This window comes from Wolffia australiana, chromosome 12, assembly GCF_029677425.1.
Source record: "Wolffia australiana isolate 7733 chromosome 12, ASM2967742v1".
NCBI lineage: Eukaryota > Viridiplantae > Streptophyta > Magnoliopsida > Alismatales > Araceae > Wolffia > Wolffia australiana.
The window spans coordinates 1,213,166-1,231,579 of NC_135846.1; the positions used below are offsets into that span (position 1 = coordinate 1,213,166).

At 43.9% G+C, this 18,414-nt stretch overlaps 1 non-coding gene across 1 annotated transcript; it reads right to left on the bottom strand.

Moving 5' to 3' along the window:
* Positions 1-254: 254 nt before the first annotated feature.
* On the bottom strand, positions 255-360 carry LOC144710776 (small nucleolar RNA R71). The gene has a single exon (XR_013583414.1). It is a non-coding gene; the product is annotated as a small nucleolar RNA R71 (small nucleolar RNA).
* Between the last annotated feature and the right edge of the window lie 18,054 nt (positions 361-18,414).

Here is an 18,414-nt window from a genome sequence, read left to right on the forward strand (position 1 = left end):
TAATTCATTCCTTACCTGAATTTAATGGACTGCCTGCTCAAAATCCCTTAGAATTTCTTGATGACTTCCATATTAGGTGTTCATCTCAAAACGTTCCAGGAATTTCTACAGAAATTTTAAAAATGAAATATTTTCCTCTAACTTTGAAAGACAAAGCATTTTCTTGGTATCGTAATTTAGGAATCACCTTTAACTCATGGGATGAGATGCAAGGAAAATTTCTGCAAAAATTCTACCCTCTCTCCAAAACGAATTTCTATAGAAGGGAAATTCACAATTTCCATCCTCATGATGGAGAAGCTTTTAGTGAGTCATGGGAGAGATTCAATGATTTGTTGAGGAAATGTCCTCACCATGGCATTGAACAATGTCAATTAGCCCAAATATTTTATGAGTCTCTCTCTGATTTTATGAAAAACAAAGTAAATCTCGCTACCGGTGGAACGTTCTATACTGCATATGAGGATGAAGTTTTGATAGTTTGGAGAGAGCTGCAGAAACTGATTTGCAGGAGATTGGAGCCAATCAGAATGGGAGGAATGTGCAGCCCAAGAGAGCAGGAGTTCTGCAGGTCAACGCCAAGGAGGGAGAGCTACAAGCGGGCCTAAGGGAGACCAACCAGAAATTGGAGGAGCTCACCTCTACCTTGAAGAATGTCTTCCTAGGTAACTCTCCCATCATCAAAGCTAAGATCTGCTCTCTCTGTTTTAGCAGGGAACATGAAGATGGAGCCTGCCAAGCCATGGAAGAAGAGGTGAAGGCCTTCAATCAGCCGCAACAACCGTGGGCAGGTCAAAAGCGGCCAAATTTCCAAACGGAGGCCTTCCACCAAGGAAACAAGCCGGCAGCTCAGCCCCCGTTCCAGCAGAGACAACAATTCCAGCACAGGCCTCCACAACAGTATCAGGTTTCATCTCAAACTCAACCTGATTTCTCTACATTAACCCCCGTCATTTCAGATATGATCGAAAAGCAAAACCAAAAGTTGCGGGCGGAGATGGAGATGCGAATGCAGGTGATGATGGAGTTCCAGACTAAACAAATGCTGGAGTCACAAGAGCAAATGAGGAAGCTGCTGGAGAGTTTCAGGCCACCCTCTGAGTCCCAAGGTATCCTTGCAGAAAACACTTGCACTTCTCAACGTTTTCCTACGAAACCCGTCATCAATCCATGCAATTTGCATCATATTCAGCATTCTAGCCATGAAGAAATGGATGAATTGGATCCTGAAGTTCTGGCAGCCTCAAGATTGAGGAATGGAAAAGAACTTCAGGATCCCTATAGGTACTCTGTACAGAACGCTAGGAAGAAAGAGGAGTCAAGGGAGCACGAAGGAGAGGATCTTCCCGACGGCGATGAACCCTTACCTTCCACAAGTGGGCAACACATACCTTACCCATCTGCCCTAACGAGAAAGAAACCTATCTTTGATTATGAAAATAGGTTGCTAGAGAACTTTAGGAAGGCCACAATGACAGTCACTGTGGAAGACATGCTTAGGTGTGCACCATCACTTAAGAAATATCTTCAGGACTCTTGCACAAATAGAAAGAATAGGGAAGTTGTTAAACTTTCCGAAAATGCCTCTAGCATTTTAAATGACATACCTATAAAAAAGAGGGATCTTGGTGCCCCTTTTATCACATGTGACATAGGAGGAAAGACTTTTTCAAAAGTCTTGTTAGACACGGGAGCAAGCATCAGCATCATTCCGACGGCATTGTATGAGGAATACAGCTTCGGGGAGCTTGAAGAGATCCATATGGACCTACTCTTAGCCGACGGAACGGTCAGGCAACCTGAGGGACGATTGACTGATGTCACTATCACTGTAGAAAATTGTGAAATTCCTGTAGATTTCATAGTAACTGATGTAAAAATTTCAGGAGACTTTAGCTTGGCTCCTATCATTCTAGGAAGACCGTTTTTAGTGACGGCTAGGACTATCATGGACTGGGAAAAGGGGACTGTCGAGTTTAAGATAGGGAAGGAAAGAGTTCAACTTGACATTTCTAGGATGATGAAGTGCCCCTTAGGGAGCAATGAAGAGCTCAGATTCTGCACAGAAAATGAAGGAGAAGAGGGAAGAGTGAAGGAGTACCTATCCAACATAGAAAGTAGAGAGCTAGATGATGAACTCTTAGACTCTACAGAAGTAAAAGCTCACCCAGAACTTAAACCACTTCCCTCTACCCTCAAGTATGCCTATTTAGACTGTACAGAAAGTTTACCTGTGATTATATCTTCATCCCTCACTCCAACACAAGAAGAGAGCTTACTCAAAGTGCTTAAAGAGCATAAATCGGCCATAGGGTGGACTTTTGATGACATCAAAGGAATTCCATCTTCAATTTGTGAGCACAGGATATTTCTAGAAGATGAAGCTAGACCCTGTAGAGAACATCAGAGGAGGTTGAATCCCCACATGAGAGAAGTCCTCGAAAAGGAAATTCTCAAGTGGCTTAATGCCGGCGTCATCTATGCGATTTCCGATAGTAGATGGGTAAGCCCGGTACATATGGTTCCTAAGAAGTCAGGAGTGACTATTGAGCTGAATGATAAAGGAGAAGAAGTGCAGAAGAGGCTAACCACTGGGTGGAGGGTGTGCATTGACTATCGGAAATTGAACAAGGCTACCAAGAAGGATCATTACCCATTACCCTTCATGGATCAAATACTAGAAAAATTATCGGGGCAGCATTATTTCTGTTTTCTTGATGGTTATTCAGGATATAACCAAGTGAATATCCATCCTGAGGACCAAGAGAAGACGACCTTCACGAGTCCTGTAGGGACATATGCCTTTAGGCGTATGCCTTTCGGGCTATGTAATGCACCCGCCACATTCCAACGATGCATGAATGCACTCTTCTCCGATCTAGTGGGGGAGTGCTTAGAAATATTTATGGATGATTTTTCTGTATTTGGATCCACATTTGAAAACTGCCTCCTTAGCCTCACCAAAGTATTGAAGAGGTGCATTGAGTCGAACCTCGTACTAAGTTGGGAAAAATCTCATTTCATGGTGCAGGAGGGAGTAGTGCTGGGCCACATGGTAAGCAGCCGTGGCTTGGAAGTGGACAAGGCCAAGATCGAGGTCATCTAGGGCCTTCCACCTCCAACCAACCTAAAAACCCTTAGGGGTTTCCTCGGCCACGCGGGTTTCTATAGACGTTTTATCCTTGATTTTGCTAAAATTTCTAAACCGCTTACAAACCTTTTATCGTCTAAAAATAATGACTTTGAACTAACACTAGAGGCTAAGAATGCATTTGATAAATTAAAAGAAGCTTTAGTAAATGCACCTATCTTGCAAGGGCCCGATTGGACCCTTCCTTTTGAACTAATGTGTGATGCTTCTGATTTTGCAGTAGGTGAAGTGTTAGGCCAGCGAATTGACAAGAAACCCGTGGTCATCTACTACGCCAGTAGAACTTTAGTGGATGCACAGCTGAATTATTCTACGACCGAAAAGGAACTACTGGCTATTATTTTTGCATTAGAAAAATTTAGGTCTTATTTGTTAGGAAGTAAAATTACTGTTTTTTCTGATCATGCAGCTATTAGATATTTATTAGCAAAGAAGGAGGCAAAACCTAGGTTGATTAGATGGGTGTTACTATTACAAGAATTTGATTTGGAGATTAAGGACAAGCGAGGATGTGAAAACGTAGTAGCAGATCACCTCTCTCGAATTTTAAATACCCAACCTGCATTAATAAACGATGCATTTCCGGATGAACATGTCCTAACCGCACAAGGAGCATCGCTTCCTTGGTATGCGCATATTGTCAATTTCTTGGTTTCAGGACAAATTCCAACAGGTTGGACGTCTCACGAGAGGAAGAAGCTGCTTAAAGATGCAAGATTTTACTTTTGGGAAGACCCAGAGCTATTCCATCAAGGCCAAGATCAAATTTTGAGGCGGTGCGTCCCCGAGAGCGAGCAAAGGAGCATATTGGAATTCTGCCATTCCAAACCTGGAGGAGGACATTACTCCGCTAAGGTAACCGCACATAAAATTGTTGAATCTGGTTTTTTTTGGCCTACGTTATTTCAAGACGCTCAAAAGTTTTATAACACATGTTTATCATGCCAAGTATCCATCAACATAAGTAGGAAAGATAGAATGCCTCTACAACCCATTCTAGAAGTAGAAATATTTGATTTATGGGGAATAGATTTTATGGGACCTTTTCCTAGTTCAAATGGGTATGAATATATATTGATGGCTGTCGATTATGTCTCCAAATGGGTGGAGGCCATCCCCTCAAAAACCAATGACAGCAAGGTAGTGACTAATTTTATTGAGACACATATTTTTTATAGATATGGATGCCCACGGGCGATCATTAGTGACGGAGGATCACACTTTACAAATTACAACTTTGGGTACCTCCTCAAGAAATTTGGTGTTCATCATCGAGTCACTACCCCTTATCACCCACAAGCGAATGGCCAAGTGGAATTATGCAATCGGGAGGTTAAGAAAATTTTGAAGAAAATAGTGCGTCCAGATGGGAAAGATTGGTCTAGGAAGCTCGACGAGGCATTATGGGCTTATAGGACAGCTTACAAAACCCCTCTCGGCATGTCTCCCTTCCGCCTTATCTTTGGCAAAGCTTGTCACTTACCACTTGAGTTAGAACACAAGGCCCTTTGGGCTATTAGAAAACTCAACCTAGATTTGGATAGAGCCGGCAAGCATAGACTTCTTCAATTGAATGAGTTGGAAGAGTTAAGAAATGAGGCTTATGAGAATTCGAAGATTTATAAAGCCAAGATGAAGATGTTTCATGACAAGAGCTTGAGGAGAAGAATTTTTGTGGAGAATCAAAAAGTATGGCTTTACAACTCTAGGCTAAAACTCTTTCCAGGTAAATTGAAAACGCGATGGGATGGTCCCTTCCTTGTTCAGCAGGTTTTTGAGAATGGAGCCGTCACAATTTTAGATCCTACGTCTCAAAGACGATTCACTATGAACGGGCAACGGCTCAAACCCTACTTAGAAGAAGACGATCTTCACAGCCCCATGAATATTACGTTAGAAAAGCCATCGCATGATAGTTCATGATCCGATTAGTTTTTGTTTTTACTACATTTCCTATTCTCTATGCTTGGTTACTTTCCTTGTTTTGTTTTTGTTTCTGCGTTTTTGTTTCTGTTCTCGTGTGCAGCCACTCCGATCCACGCCCACCTAACACGTCACTGGACAACACGCATGCTGATCGCCGCCCTTCCTTCCATGGTTTGGTATTCCTTTCTCCTTCCTCTCAATTACGATTTGTCATGTAGGAACATGCCTTTTATTGAGGGGGGGTGGGGAGTACATTTACATGCATTATCCATGAAATTTTTTTCGTTTTTGCATGCACAAACCATGGATATTTGATGATCTTAGGAGATGATTGTCCAATGATATGCATGATAATTCGATTCTTTTCAAAAGGGTAGAAATGCAAGAGTGGCCAGCTAGGGAATCCTAGGTGAAGTAAGCCTAGCTAGGTGCACTACGATCCATACCACGACAGTCATATCTATTACCATTATACTTCTCTCACCTCACCATCCACCTCGGGTTGAGTTAGCACTTACATGCACGGAAATTTTTAGCTTTAGTGGAGAGTAGGGTTAGGGTTAGCTCATTGGCAGTATTATTATGACGTGAGTGAAGCTCCCTGACCCATGAAGGATACATAACCGTCTGGGAATAAGCTGCGGTCTACTAAGGACGGCACATGGGTAGTGGATAAGCGCCACCAAACTATCAAGTGAAAGCTGCACTGCGCATAAACAAGCAAAAGCTTGCATCATAGTACTAAAGTTGATTGTCATCAAAAATGACCAACAAGCAGCAAATGCCAAATAAAATAAAGGTGGAAAAGCTATCTCCCATGTGTTTGAGCCGATGCTACTATAGCCATAGTATTGAGCTAGCATTAATGCCACTCTCTACGCCTCGTTCAGTAGTGCGCTTGGGGTGTTAACTCGATCTTATTCCATATACTATGTACTTACTATATGTACTCCATAGATCATGTGCACTTAGTTGAGGTTTAAGGCTGAGATAGATCCTAAAATTCTTCTACGCTGGTCAATTTTAATTGCTGAAAATACTCCTTGAGAAGAGCATGAATCAAAGTTATCGGAAGTCAAAATTCACCTTGAGATCATCTTTTATTCTCACCTGCATGTCATTACTAAGGGACTAGTAATGATCTAAGTTGGGGGGTGTTTGATGACTCTAAAATATGTCATCAAATAATCAAGTTCTCAAGTTTAAATTCATTACAATTATCTTGTGAATTCATGCTAAGTTCATGCATATGTATTGTTTTATGAAATCACTAACCCCACTTGATTCAAAGAATCAAGTGGAATATATTTAATGTTTTATGGCTAGTGAACATTCAGAAACAGGTTAAGAAGATCAAGGAAGAGAGGAGGATCAACAGAAGTGGGCAAAAATTCGAAGTGGCAAAAATTACGAAAATGCCCCTGGGCATGACTTAAGAGAAAACCTATAAATACTCTCTTGAGAGAGGAGTTTAGGTGTTCAGAATTTTCTCTAAGGAAACTAGGGCTTGGAGAAGAGGATTTCTGCACCCTCCAGGAGCTGATGAGCTTTTGGAGTTGGAGAGGAAGAACAGATTGAAGATAGCTTGGATTGAAGAACCACGCCTCGCCGCAAGGACGTGACACCCGACGTGGGGAAATCGCAAGCTTCAGCCCTGTAATCCCTCTCTTCTCAGACAATTTTGGTTGGGTTGGAAGAGTCACAAGATCTTCCAATGTTTTCCAACTGAGGATTGTTTCGTTTTAGATTTGATTTCAGTTTAAACTTTGTTCCTTTGTTGTTCAAATCGTCTTCCCCAAATCTTCCAAAAGAACAGAACTCCTCCGCATCTCCACCACGCCGTGTGCAGCAAAGCCGCCGCGCTCAGCCGTGCACAGCCGCACGCAGCACGTAGCCGCGTGCACCCGCGTGCAACTGTACGCAGCACACAGTCGCGTGCAGCCGCGCAACGGCGTGCGGCAGCGCGCAAGCCGCGCCAGCGCGGCAGCGTACGCAGCGCAGCACAGCTACGCGACAGCCGCGACGCAGCGCGGCAGCGCGCGCCGCGCAGCAACGCACTGCTGCGCACAACCGCACGCAGCACGCAGCCGCGCGCAGCACGCTGTTGCGTGCAGGCATTCCGTGCATAGGCAGCCGCCGCGCGCTGCATAGTCAGCGCGCGAGGCGCCAAGCGCGCAACACCTTGCGCGCAGGTTATCCCTGCACGCAAGGTGTTCGATCCTTTGCCCCAAAGGGCAAAGGATCTGTCTACAGAGAAATTCTCTGTAGACGGCTTGATTAAGTTGCACTTTAACGTACTGAAAAGGAATTTCCTGCTGTTTTTGCTTTTGCTCCCTGTGGATCGACCCTCACTCGCCCTAACTTGTGAGGTTTATAAATTCGTTGAATAAGCTTAATCCTCACACATGTTACTGATAAATAACCAGTAAAAAACACAGTAAAATTGAGCTTATTAGTGGGAAAGTTGGAAGACCGAAGTTATCCCATGGTCTTTATAGGCTATGAATTGGGAACGAAGGCGTATCGATGTTTTGATCCAACTACGAGCAAAGTCCTGGTCAGTCGAGACGTGTTTTTTGAAGAAGATCAGAAATGGAATTGGTCGCAGCAAGGTGAAAGTCCAATTTCTCTCACTTTCTCACCAGATTTCTTGTATGAACCAGGTGAGGAAGAAGAGTATGATGATCCTGATCAAGAACAAGAAATTACAGTGCCACAAGAAGAAAATCAGACATCTCCGGGTGACTCCAATGACAGTCAACCACCGAGGTATCGGTCATTAACTGACTTGTACTCAAATACCAGTCCTGTTACTCTAGATGAGCAGAGCTGCCTGCTTGCTGATGAAGAGCCTCTCACTTATTCAGAAGCTGCTCGAGAGGAGGCCTGGCGACAGGCCATGAAAGAAGAGATGATGGCCATTGACAAAAGTCATACTTGGGAACTTGTGCTCCCTCTAGTTGGCTGCAGACCAATTGGATTAAAATGGATCTTCAAGCTGAAGAGAAATGCACAAACAGAAATCATCAGGCATAAAGCAAGAATTATGGTAAAGGGCTACTCGCAGAAGAAGGGGGTTGACTATGAGGAAGCATTTGCCTCTGTAGTCAGATTTGAGTCCATAAGAGCCTTGATTGCTCTGGCAGCCCAAAGGAGATGGGTAATTCATCACCTAAATGTGAAATCGGCGTTCCTAAATGGAGAAATTGATGAAGTAATACGTGTTCAGCAGCCATAAGGTTTTGTTGTTGAAGGGAAGGAGAGCCATGTGCTCCGATTGAAAAAGGCTATGTATGGATTGAAACAGGCACCGAGGGCCTGGTATTTCAAGCTTCACAAGTGCTTATTGTCACTTGGATTTGCCAAAAGTGATTATGAGCAAGCCCTATACTTGAAGAGATCAGGTTATAAATGTTTGATTATTGTTGTTTTTGTTGATGATATTATTGTCACAGGTTCCAGTCCAAAGGAGATCGTGACATTCAAGATGCAGATGAAGAAAGAATTTGACATGAGTGATCTTGGATCACTAAGCTCATATCTTGGACTTGAGGTGAAACAAGAAGAAGACATGATTTTCCTGACGCAGAAAAGCTATGCTCAGAAAATCCTGGAATGTGCAAGGTTGACTGATTGCAATGGTGTCTCCACTCCACTGGAAGCTCGTGCTAAGTTCACCCATAATGAGAAGAGTACACGGGTGAATGCCACGGAATACAAGAGCTTAACTGGAAGTCTAAGATACCTGACTCATACAAGACCAGATTTGCTCTATTCCGTGGGGATACTGAGTAGATTCATGGAGGATCCAACTCAAGAACACTACAGTGGAGTCAAGCGGGTTCTGAGATATGTGAAAGAGACAGCTGATTATGGGCTTATCTACAAGAAGGGAGGTACAAATTCTGAACTAATTGGTTTCAGCGATAGCGATTTTGCAGGAGACATAAATGATTGGAAGAGCACCTCCGGGTACATCTTCTTCCTTGGTGGAAGAGCGATCAGCTGGGGATCTCAGAAGCAGGGTATTGTGGCTCTGTCTTCATGTGAATCCGAATACATAGCTGCTACAGAAGCTGCACGTCAAGGTGTGTGGATGAATCGCCTGATTTGTGAAATGAAGGGTGAAGAGGAGATGACAGTAAAACTGATGGTGGACAACCAATCTGCAATTATTTTGAGCAAGAACCCAGTCCACCACAACCTAACCAAGCACATTGATACAATGTACCACTTCATCCGACAATGTGTTGAAGACAAGAAGATTGAGATAAGCTACATTCGGACGGAGGATCAACTGGCGGATATTTTCACCAAAGCTCTTGGAAGGTTGAAGTTTCAAGAGATGCGAGGACGCCTTGGAGTACGTCGTCTTCGCACGGAGGAGCTAGAGCAAGGAGGGGATTGATGGGGTGTTGCTCAAGCTCGCCGGAGGATAGCCGTCGCTGGCTCCGCTTCTAGAACAATGGTCGTTACGGGATCTGTTTCGGTTTAATCACGACCGTCCGTCTCAAGGAGTTATTACGGCAAGGATGGTGCCACCTCAGCTCGACGCCAGCTGTCACGTGGAGTTAGTTAACGACTCTCTTTGACTATTCTGTGTTGAACGCTCTTTAAAAGGGGCTATGTGTTTGATAAAATGCACACCCTGAGAACTCGTTCTTTTTCTTCCTCGCTTTCTTGCCCGTCTTAGTAGGTTCTTGAGAGGTTCTCAGGCTTCCCATAGCCAACAGAGCGGACAGCCATTTCTCTGAGAAACGAAGAAAAAGGCAAGAAGCAGTTGGCTGGTGGAGAGCAAAGCTTGGTGGGACAGCTCGAGGGCAACCGAATTCGAATGGAGGGTAACTCTTAGGATGCGGCACTGTGTGGCAATGGGCTCCCCAAGTCTGCTATTTATGCACGCCACCCTGTAGTGTCAAGCCGGCAGGCGGCTCGCAGGACTCGTTAGTTAAACAGCCAAGCATCCGCGTGCGTCACTCGGCCAACGGATCTTTCTGATGTCCGGGCTTGCAGTTGGCGCCGTTGTGAATGACCGCATTCATTTTTTTATGCCTTTTGACCGAGTAATATAAATTTCAATGGACGCGCTATGGATCCCACTCATAACATTTTCATTTACGCCGGTGCTGTATGGGACGGAGTGACACTTACGGGTAATGCTGTAGGTACGCTGAGGCGGCAGTGCTGCCGCGGCACTCAGCGACCTGTGTAGAACTCGGGTCCGGGAGAGCATTAACTGTCCTTTCTGATGGAAAGCCGTCAACTTTGAACTGGCCAGTCAATGAGAAGGACCTTGAATGAGACTAGGCTCTGAAGCAGATGAACACCGCTTAGTGAGAACGGCAGAAAACCAGTGACTCTAGCATTTGCTCGACGTCCCGCTGATTCGCCACGCCACTCATGGGCTACTTACTGACTCCCGAGAAGCAAATTGACGGGGTCATGACCCAATCTATCGAAGAAGCCAAAAGAGCGACGAGGGAACATTCGTTTTCGGATCTGATACACGCGAGCGAGCGGGAGCTAACACATTTTACAGAAGAATGCCAATCAATCTACCGGTCCCCACGCGTGGGTCATAAATCGCCTTCCCCTAATCCCCGCGATTTTTTTCTCCGACGAAATGCAGGACCCGCGACGACTGTGGGGCATTGGTTTGTTAACTGTTGTCAGTTTTGACGTCACAATGTCTTACTATAGCGACGAATCGAAGCTTAAAAAATGGACGACGATAGGCCAAAAGACATGGGAAGCGGTATCACGTCCGTGTAGTTCAAATCCGAATCGCTACTAAATGGGTTTCTGGTGGGCAAGAACCATAACAGTCAATCGAGGGGCTTTAACATTTCTTGGTTAGCCGTACGCCAACCAAGAACCGCAGCTGTGGCAGTCAATACACGGACCGTTTGGGGGACAAAAGGAGACCACGCCGCCGTAATTTGCGGTCCGCTTCGGCATGCCGAAGGCCGCCGCCCACTATATACAGGAAGCCTATCGCACGGTTTAACGTAAAGAAAGACAGTTTCCAATAATTTCCGAGGCGAAATAGGAGCGGTAGCGGATTTGCTCAGTATAGGAGCTAAAAAAGTTAAGAACTGGAGTATCCCGAACGATCTGGGGAACCAGCGGAACGGGACGACGGTTGGGAGATGAAGTGCCGCCGGCCGATTGGCGGAGTCGGTTCCCGACCCCAGTCGTAATTGCGTCTCTCTTTCATCTTCCTCGATGCATTTGTATTTGCCACACACAGACCGGATAATTCGCCGAAAATCTCCACGTTCCGCTTGTCTTCCCGCCGTGAGATTATCCCGCGTTGAAAGCAGATATAAACACAATTCTCGAGAGACAAAAATACGAGTTGTGTCCCAGTCCGGTCGGATTGAGAGCGAGATATGTGGCACGGTTTCCCCCGAGAAATCGCCGATTAATAGGTCTCTGACGTCCAAGCGTTGTTGAGCGTGTGATCCATTGAGTATCGTGCGACGGTTTGAGTCAACGATCGAAGCTGTCGTTCCGTATTTGGGGAACTATCAACCTCCTGTTCCACGCTATCCACATTCGGGAAACTATTACGGGATATGCGTCGATTGGCGTGCTTTTTTCTTTCTCGATAAATGCCAGAACCCCACCCACGGGAGAAGGGACGGAGGGTCAAAGGAATACTGTCATCCGACTAAAATCACGGAGCAAACTGAGGGCGTCAAAAATATTCGCGACGCACCCAGACTGAAGGGCTATTGGGAAAGCGTCCCAGAATGTGGACCGTGGACGGACGGATGCAACCAAATGACAGCGTTCTTGACCGAGGACTGACGTCGGATGACGCCGCCGGGTTCCTCTGAACCGAGTCATCGTTTCCTTTTACCTTTTTTGTTCCTCAGTTGAAGTCAAGCCTGTGTCGAAACGAATGTATGGGGAAACATAAGACTTACAGAACTTCCATCGGTTTGTCTTTCGGAAACGAAAGGCGTGACGTAACTGACTAATTCATGGAGCACGAGTGAGTGCCCGACGTTGTGACGTAACCGAGGTTTCATGAAGTCAGCGTCCGCAGCTGCAAAAAGATCGTCTTTCGCTCTTTTGCGTCCGGAGATACATCTCGTGTTTACCGGCTACGGGGACACTTGCCGCTTGTCTCATGCCACACGTCGCCCTACCAGTCAGCGTCTCGCTACCCTGTTGGGCCATTTCTTCCGCAGACTTTACCCTGTTGAAACTTCTGCTGTCTCTTGGCCGTTGCACAAGAGATGGAAGGCGAGGAACGGAAGAAGAAAAGAAAAGAAGTGGAAGAAGAGAAGGCACAGCAGAATGATTAAAATCGTTGTATTTCCCGCAAATGTTATCATTGACATTGGTGTTTATTTATAACACGTATGTTTACTAAATATAGTAAGTATAGATCCGTTGTAACGAACTACAATGGATTTATATTTTGAATTTCTGTTTAATCGTAGCCGTTATAACGTCCTTGGGTGCACTGATCACAGCCGTTGATCGGTGCAGTGTACCCATCTCATATAACGGCTAACTGAGTTAATCCTGACTGTTATAACGTTCCGGGTGCACCGATCACAATCGTCGATCGGTGCGATCGTCCCATTTGAAATGGATGATCTAATCCTGACCGTTATAACTATCTCTCGTTTGATCCTGACCGTCTATCTTTGATCCTATTCTATATTTAATCCTATGCTATCTTTGAACTTATATTTCATCCTATTTTTCTATTCTCTAACGAGTATATAGTATTGGTTTCATTTTACTAACTAATCTTCATTAGCTCCTATCAGTTTATCGTTGAGCTGACTCCTTGGTGCTCCGAGCTGCTCCTGTGGCTTTGACTCGGCGGACTGCGGAGCGAGTAAAAATCCTCCTCTTCACACCCCCCCTCAAGATCATCGCCGTCGCAGACGACGTTGAGCTTGTTCCTGAGAAAAATAAAACGGTTCTTTGCAAGGGGTTTGGTCAGAGAATCAGCTAATTGACTATTGCTATTGACAAATTGAACTTTCAACAACTTGGCTGCCACTTGTTCACGAACAAAGTGATAGTCAATTTCAATGTGTTTCATTCTAGCATGAAACACAGGATTGACAGCCAAATATGTTGCCCCAACATTGTCACACCACAATGTTAGTACGGATTCAGAGTTCATTTTGATTTTTCTGAAAAGTGACTGAATCCATAGCATTTTAGCAGTTGCATTTGCAACTGCTTTGTACTCTGCCTCGGTGCTTGATCTAGCCACCGTAGGCTGCTTCTTAGAACTCCATGAAACCAGATTTTTCCCAATGTAGATTAGATAGCCTCCGGTGGATCTTCAATCTCCTCTATCACCTGCCCAATCAGAGTCACTAAAAGCATTGATGTTAGAGTTTGAACTCTTATGAATAAGTAATCCATGAAGAATACTTCCCTTTAGATATCGAAGTAAGTGTCTAAGAGCACTCCAGTCATCGGAATCAGGTTGGTGCATTTTTTGACATGCTTTGTTTACAGCAATTTGTCTACGGTAAGTGTAAGATATTGGAGACCTCCAAAAATTTGTCTATATAAAGTATCACACGAGGGATCTCTGAGGTTGTTTGTGTCTTTTGTAGCTGAAGCTAAAGAAATGGTAGTCAGTAAAGGTTTGGAATTTTCCATATTCGATTTCTTAAGAATAGACAAGAGATATCTAGACTAGGTTAGAAGAAAACCTTTCTGATGTTGAATCAATTGTATTCCAATAAAGTATTTTGCTGGCCCTAAATCACGTATCGCAAATTCTCTATGTAATTTATGAACAATATCATTTATATTGCTAACCTCAGGGGACATAATCAAAATATCATCGACATATATTAAAATGAAGATTGGACTTCCATCAACTTTATAAAATAAAGACGTATCTGTTTTTGACCCAATGAAGCCAAAATCCAGAAGTGACGAAGACAATTTATGAAACCAGGCTCTAGGCGACTGTTTTAAACCGTAAATTGATTTTTTCAGTAAACAAACAGAATCAGAGTTTGACAAGTCTTTAAAACCTTGAGGTTGTTCCATATAGATCTTTTCTTCCAACTCCCCATGTAAAAATGCATTGGACGCGTCAAGCTGATGAATTCTCCAATTCTTACTAATAGGTAAAGATAACAGTAATCTTATTGTGGTGTGTTTGATTACAGGGCTGAATGTCTCTGTAAAATCGAATCCCTCTTGCTGAGTAAATCCCTTGGCCACTAGTCTAGCTTTATAACGATCTATACTTCCATCAGGTTTGTATTTTAATTTGTAGATCCACTTACACCCAATGACGTGAAAATTTTATTTCTTGGAACTAAGGTCCAAGTTTGATTTTGAATAAGCGCATTGTATTCAGCTTTCATTGCATTCATCCAGTTACTATCTTTGGATGCCTCAATGTAAGTTGAACGTTCAATGATTTCTAGACTAGACAATAGACACATAGGAACAGGATGTTTCATTACTGAGAATGCTAAGTGACGCTTCTCATGATTATAGATATCACTTAGTTTTCTCACTTTAATAGTTTCTCCAGGTTCTGGTGTATGGTCAAGAGTACTAGCTATGTCTTGAATATTAGAACCAATTGATTCTATATTCGATTGATCTGAATTTTTGTTTGGTGCCGAATTTGACAGATGCTCTTCATCTTGTCCATTCTGAGCTTGATCCTGACCGGATATTGTTTTATCATCAATTATTGATCTAGTTTCAATAATTGATAATGATGACTTACTGATGTTATCCACATTTGGAATATTGGATGCCATGCTTGGATGATGTCTAAGTATTCCTTTAATTTGGATAGAATTAGATGCGAATGGAAACACATTTTCTTCAAACACCACATGACGTGAAATATAATTTTTACCTGTTAGAAGTGACATACACCTGTAACCGTTGTGCATTGAACTGTATCCAAGAAAGATGCATTTCTCTGAACGTGAATCAAGCTTGTGCTGCGCATAAAACCTTAGATACGGATAGCAAAGACAACCGGATATTTTCAATATGGAATAGTCTGGTTTTTCCTGAAATAGTACTTCAAAAGGTGATTTATTCCCAATGACCATAGTATGCATTCTATTTATGAGATAGACAGCCGTGACTACCGCCTCATCCCAAAATTTATTTGGCATAGAGGCCTGATTAAGTAGTGCTAGAGCTGTTTCTATGATATGCCTATGTTTTCTTTCTGTAGTTCCATTTTGCTCAGGGGTATGAGGACATGATACCCGATGAACAATCCATTGGGATTTAAAAATGGAACTGAGTGATTGATATTCTCCTCCCCAATCAGATTGAAAGTACCTAATTCTAGCAGAAAATTGTTTTTCCACTCTTTTTTGAAATTCAATAAACTTAGATATAACTTCGTTCTTCTTTTAAGAGGATATAGCCATGCATATATACCAAAATCATCAATGAAAACAACATAGTATGAGAAACCAAAGTTTGAGAGAATATGTGATGGTCCCTATAAATCTGAATGAATGATCTCTAATGGTTGTTTAGAATGGTGATGAGTGAGTGTAAATGGTAGCTTGTGTGTTTTCGAAATTCTACATGCATCACATAAGAATTGTTTTGAAAGATGAGAATATGGGAGTCCAAATTTGTTTATGATAGATTGTAAAGTACATAGTTGGGGATGACCCAATCTAGAATGCCACGTTTCAGCAGAGGTTTTCACTCCAACAAATGCTGCTGATTTGGTCGACGTTTCCAGACAGTAAAGTCCAACTTTAATTGCCCCTCGTAGAAGGATTCTGCTGGTTTTTTGATCCTTAACAAGACACTAAGAAGGGTGAAATTCCACAAACATCATTATCAACAGTCAGTTTATGCACTGATAGTAGATTCTTTTTAATTTCTGGCACATGAAGTATGTTTTTGAGAAATAAATTATTGTCATAAGTAGAAATAGTTGATGATCCTAAAGATAAGATTTTCAAACCTGTGCCATTACCAACTTGAAGTTGCTTGTTTCCTTGAAAACGTGTTGCATGGTTGATCAAGTTTGGATCTGCTGTGACATGATGGGTCGCCCCGCTATCTGGGAACCATGCTCCATATTCAGGATTTTGGACGATGAATGCTTGTGGATTTGCTTGCCAATGCGGTCTGTTTTGTCTTGTGTTCTGTTGGCTTCTTGTGAATTATTGGCACTCCCTTGCGCGATGTCCAAATTGAAGACATATTTGGCATCTTGGAAGGAACCGGTTGGGTCTTCCTTTTCCTCTCCCACGATTCTGATTTGATCCTCTTGATGAATAGTAATTCTTCTGTGGGGTCTGGCTTGAAGACATACTTGCAACCTGACTGTTATTAGCCACAGGACAAAACATGCTAGCGTTTGCCTTTTGCTGATATGAAATGTAAATCTCCTGAGATTTGAGGTTAGATACTATATCCTCAAATTTCATATTATGAAGATTAGCATTCATCACTAACACGAATTGACTATACTCTGTACCAAGACCCCTCAGAAATGTATAATTCCTTGTGTCATCATCGATCACAGAGCCAGTAGCCTCCAGGGACTCAATGATAGATCGGAAATTTCTAACGTATTCGTCAATAGTTAAGGTACCTTTGGTGATGGTATGGAATTGGCGGTGAAGATCCATCACTCTTGCCCTGTTTCGGCTAGAGAACGTACTTTCAAGAAGATTCCAGGCTTCTGTTGTAGTCTTGGTACCACTAATGCGAGGGATCACCGATTCTGACAATGTTGAGTAGAGAAACCCCAGAACTTTCTGGTCGTTTTTCCACCATATCCAAAAATCTGGATTCTCGACTGCATTTCCTTGCAAATCTTGGACAGAAATTGGAGGCGGATCATTTTGAACAAAAAACATTAACTCATACCCGTTGAGTCTGGAAGTATTGAAACTCTTCCAAATTTGATAATTTTCATTGTTGAGCTTCACCAGCACGGTGGCTCTTGGCGGGATGGCCACCGAGACTTGTCCTGCGGTGGCAGTGTTCCTCATGAGGGCTTGGGATGCTGAGGTCGTGGTTGAGACGATCGTTTCCTCACACTTGGCGCAGAACGGCTCTGATACCATGTTGAAACGTCCGCTGTCTCTTGGCCGTTGCACAAGAGATGGAGCGAGTAAAACTCCTCCTCTTCACACCTATGCCCTGTTTCCTTATTCACCGCTTGTTCTATTTTTTAAACTTTATTACACCCACGTCGCGTTAATCGCGCCAAAAAAACTCTCCAACTCGGAGAAAGAGCGACGCAGCAGGGGAGCGCGAGCGGGAGTTAAGGAGAGAGAGCCGAAAGCAGAGAGGGAACCAATGCGAGAGAGAGCCAGAGGCAAACGAACGAGAGAGAGATAGAGAGAGAGAGGCGGAGGGAGCGCGAGAGAGACAGAAGAAAGTTAATGAAAAGGAGCGAGCGAGAGAGAGAGAGAGTGAGGAACCATAAAAGGACCACTGGAGAGAGAGAGCGAGAGAGGGAGAACGAGAGAGAGAGTACAAGAAAGAGACAAAAAGAGAGGGAGAGAAAGAGAGAGAGAGATAGAGAGACAGCGAGAAAGAGTTTGAGAGAGAGAGCGAGAGAGCGAGAGAGGGAGCGAGCAAGATAGAGAGAGAGAGCGAGAGAGCGAGAGAGCGAGAGAGCGAGAGAGAGAGAGAGAGAGAGAGAGAGAGAGAGAGAGAGAGAGAGAGAGAGAGAGAGAGAGGTCGGGCGGGAGTCACCGCGAGAGCGAGAGGTCGGGCGAGGCTAAAGTAGTGTGAGAGAGAGCGGTACACATGACGCATAGAGAGGGGCACACATGACGCAGCATTTAAATAGAGTTCCCTAGGAACTAAATCTGACATGCCATGCCATCGCTCTGTCCGTCTCCTTCTAGTTATTCTCTCTGTCCTCTCGTGGTCGCCCTGGGCTTTTCGTTCTTTCTCCCGCTACCTCTATCTCTTTCTCTCTCGTCTTCTCTCTCCCTCTAGCTTACTCTCCCTTGTTCTCTCCTGCTCGCCCTCGCTCTCTCTCTAGTTCTTTCTTTCGCTACCTCTCTCTCTCCCTTGTCCTCCCTGGCTCCCCCTCTTTGTTTCTCTCTCTCCTTTTCATGTATTTGCTATCTCTCTCGTTCTCCCTCGCGCGACCTCTCTCTCTCTCTCTCTCTCGCTATCTCTAGCCCTTTAGCTTTCTCCCTCTCTCGTTCTCTCCTGCTTGCTCTCTCTCTCTCTCACTCCCCCACACACTCTCTCTCTCTCACTTTAATCCTCTCTCCCTCGCTCTCGCGTTAATTCTCTTTTTCTCTTGCGCCACCCCTCTCTCTCGTTCTCCGTCTCCCTTTCTCCCTGTGTCTCTCTCTCTTACA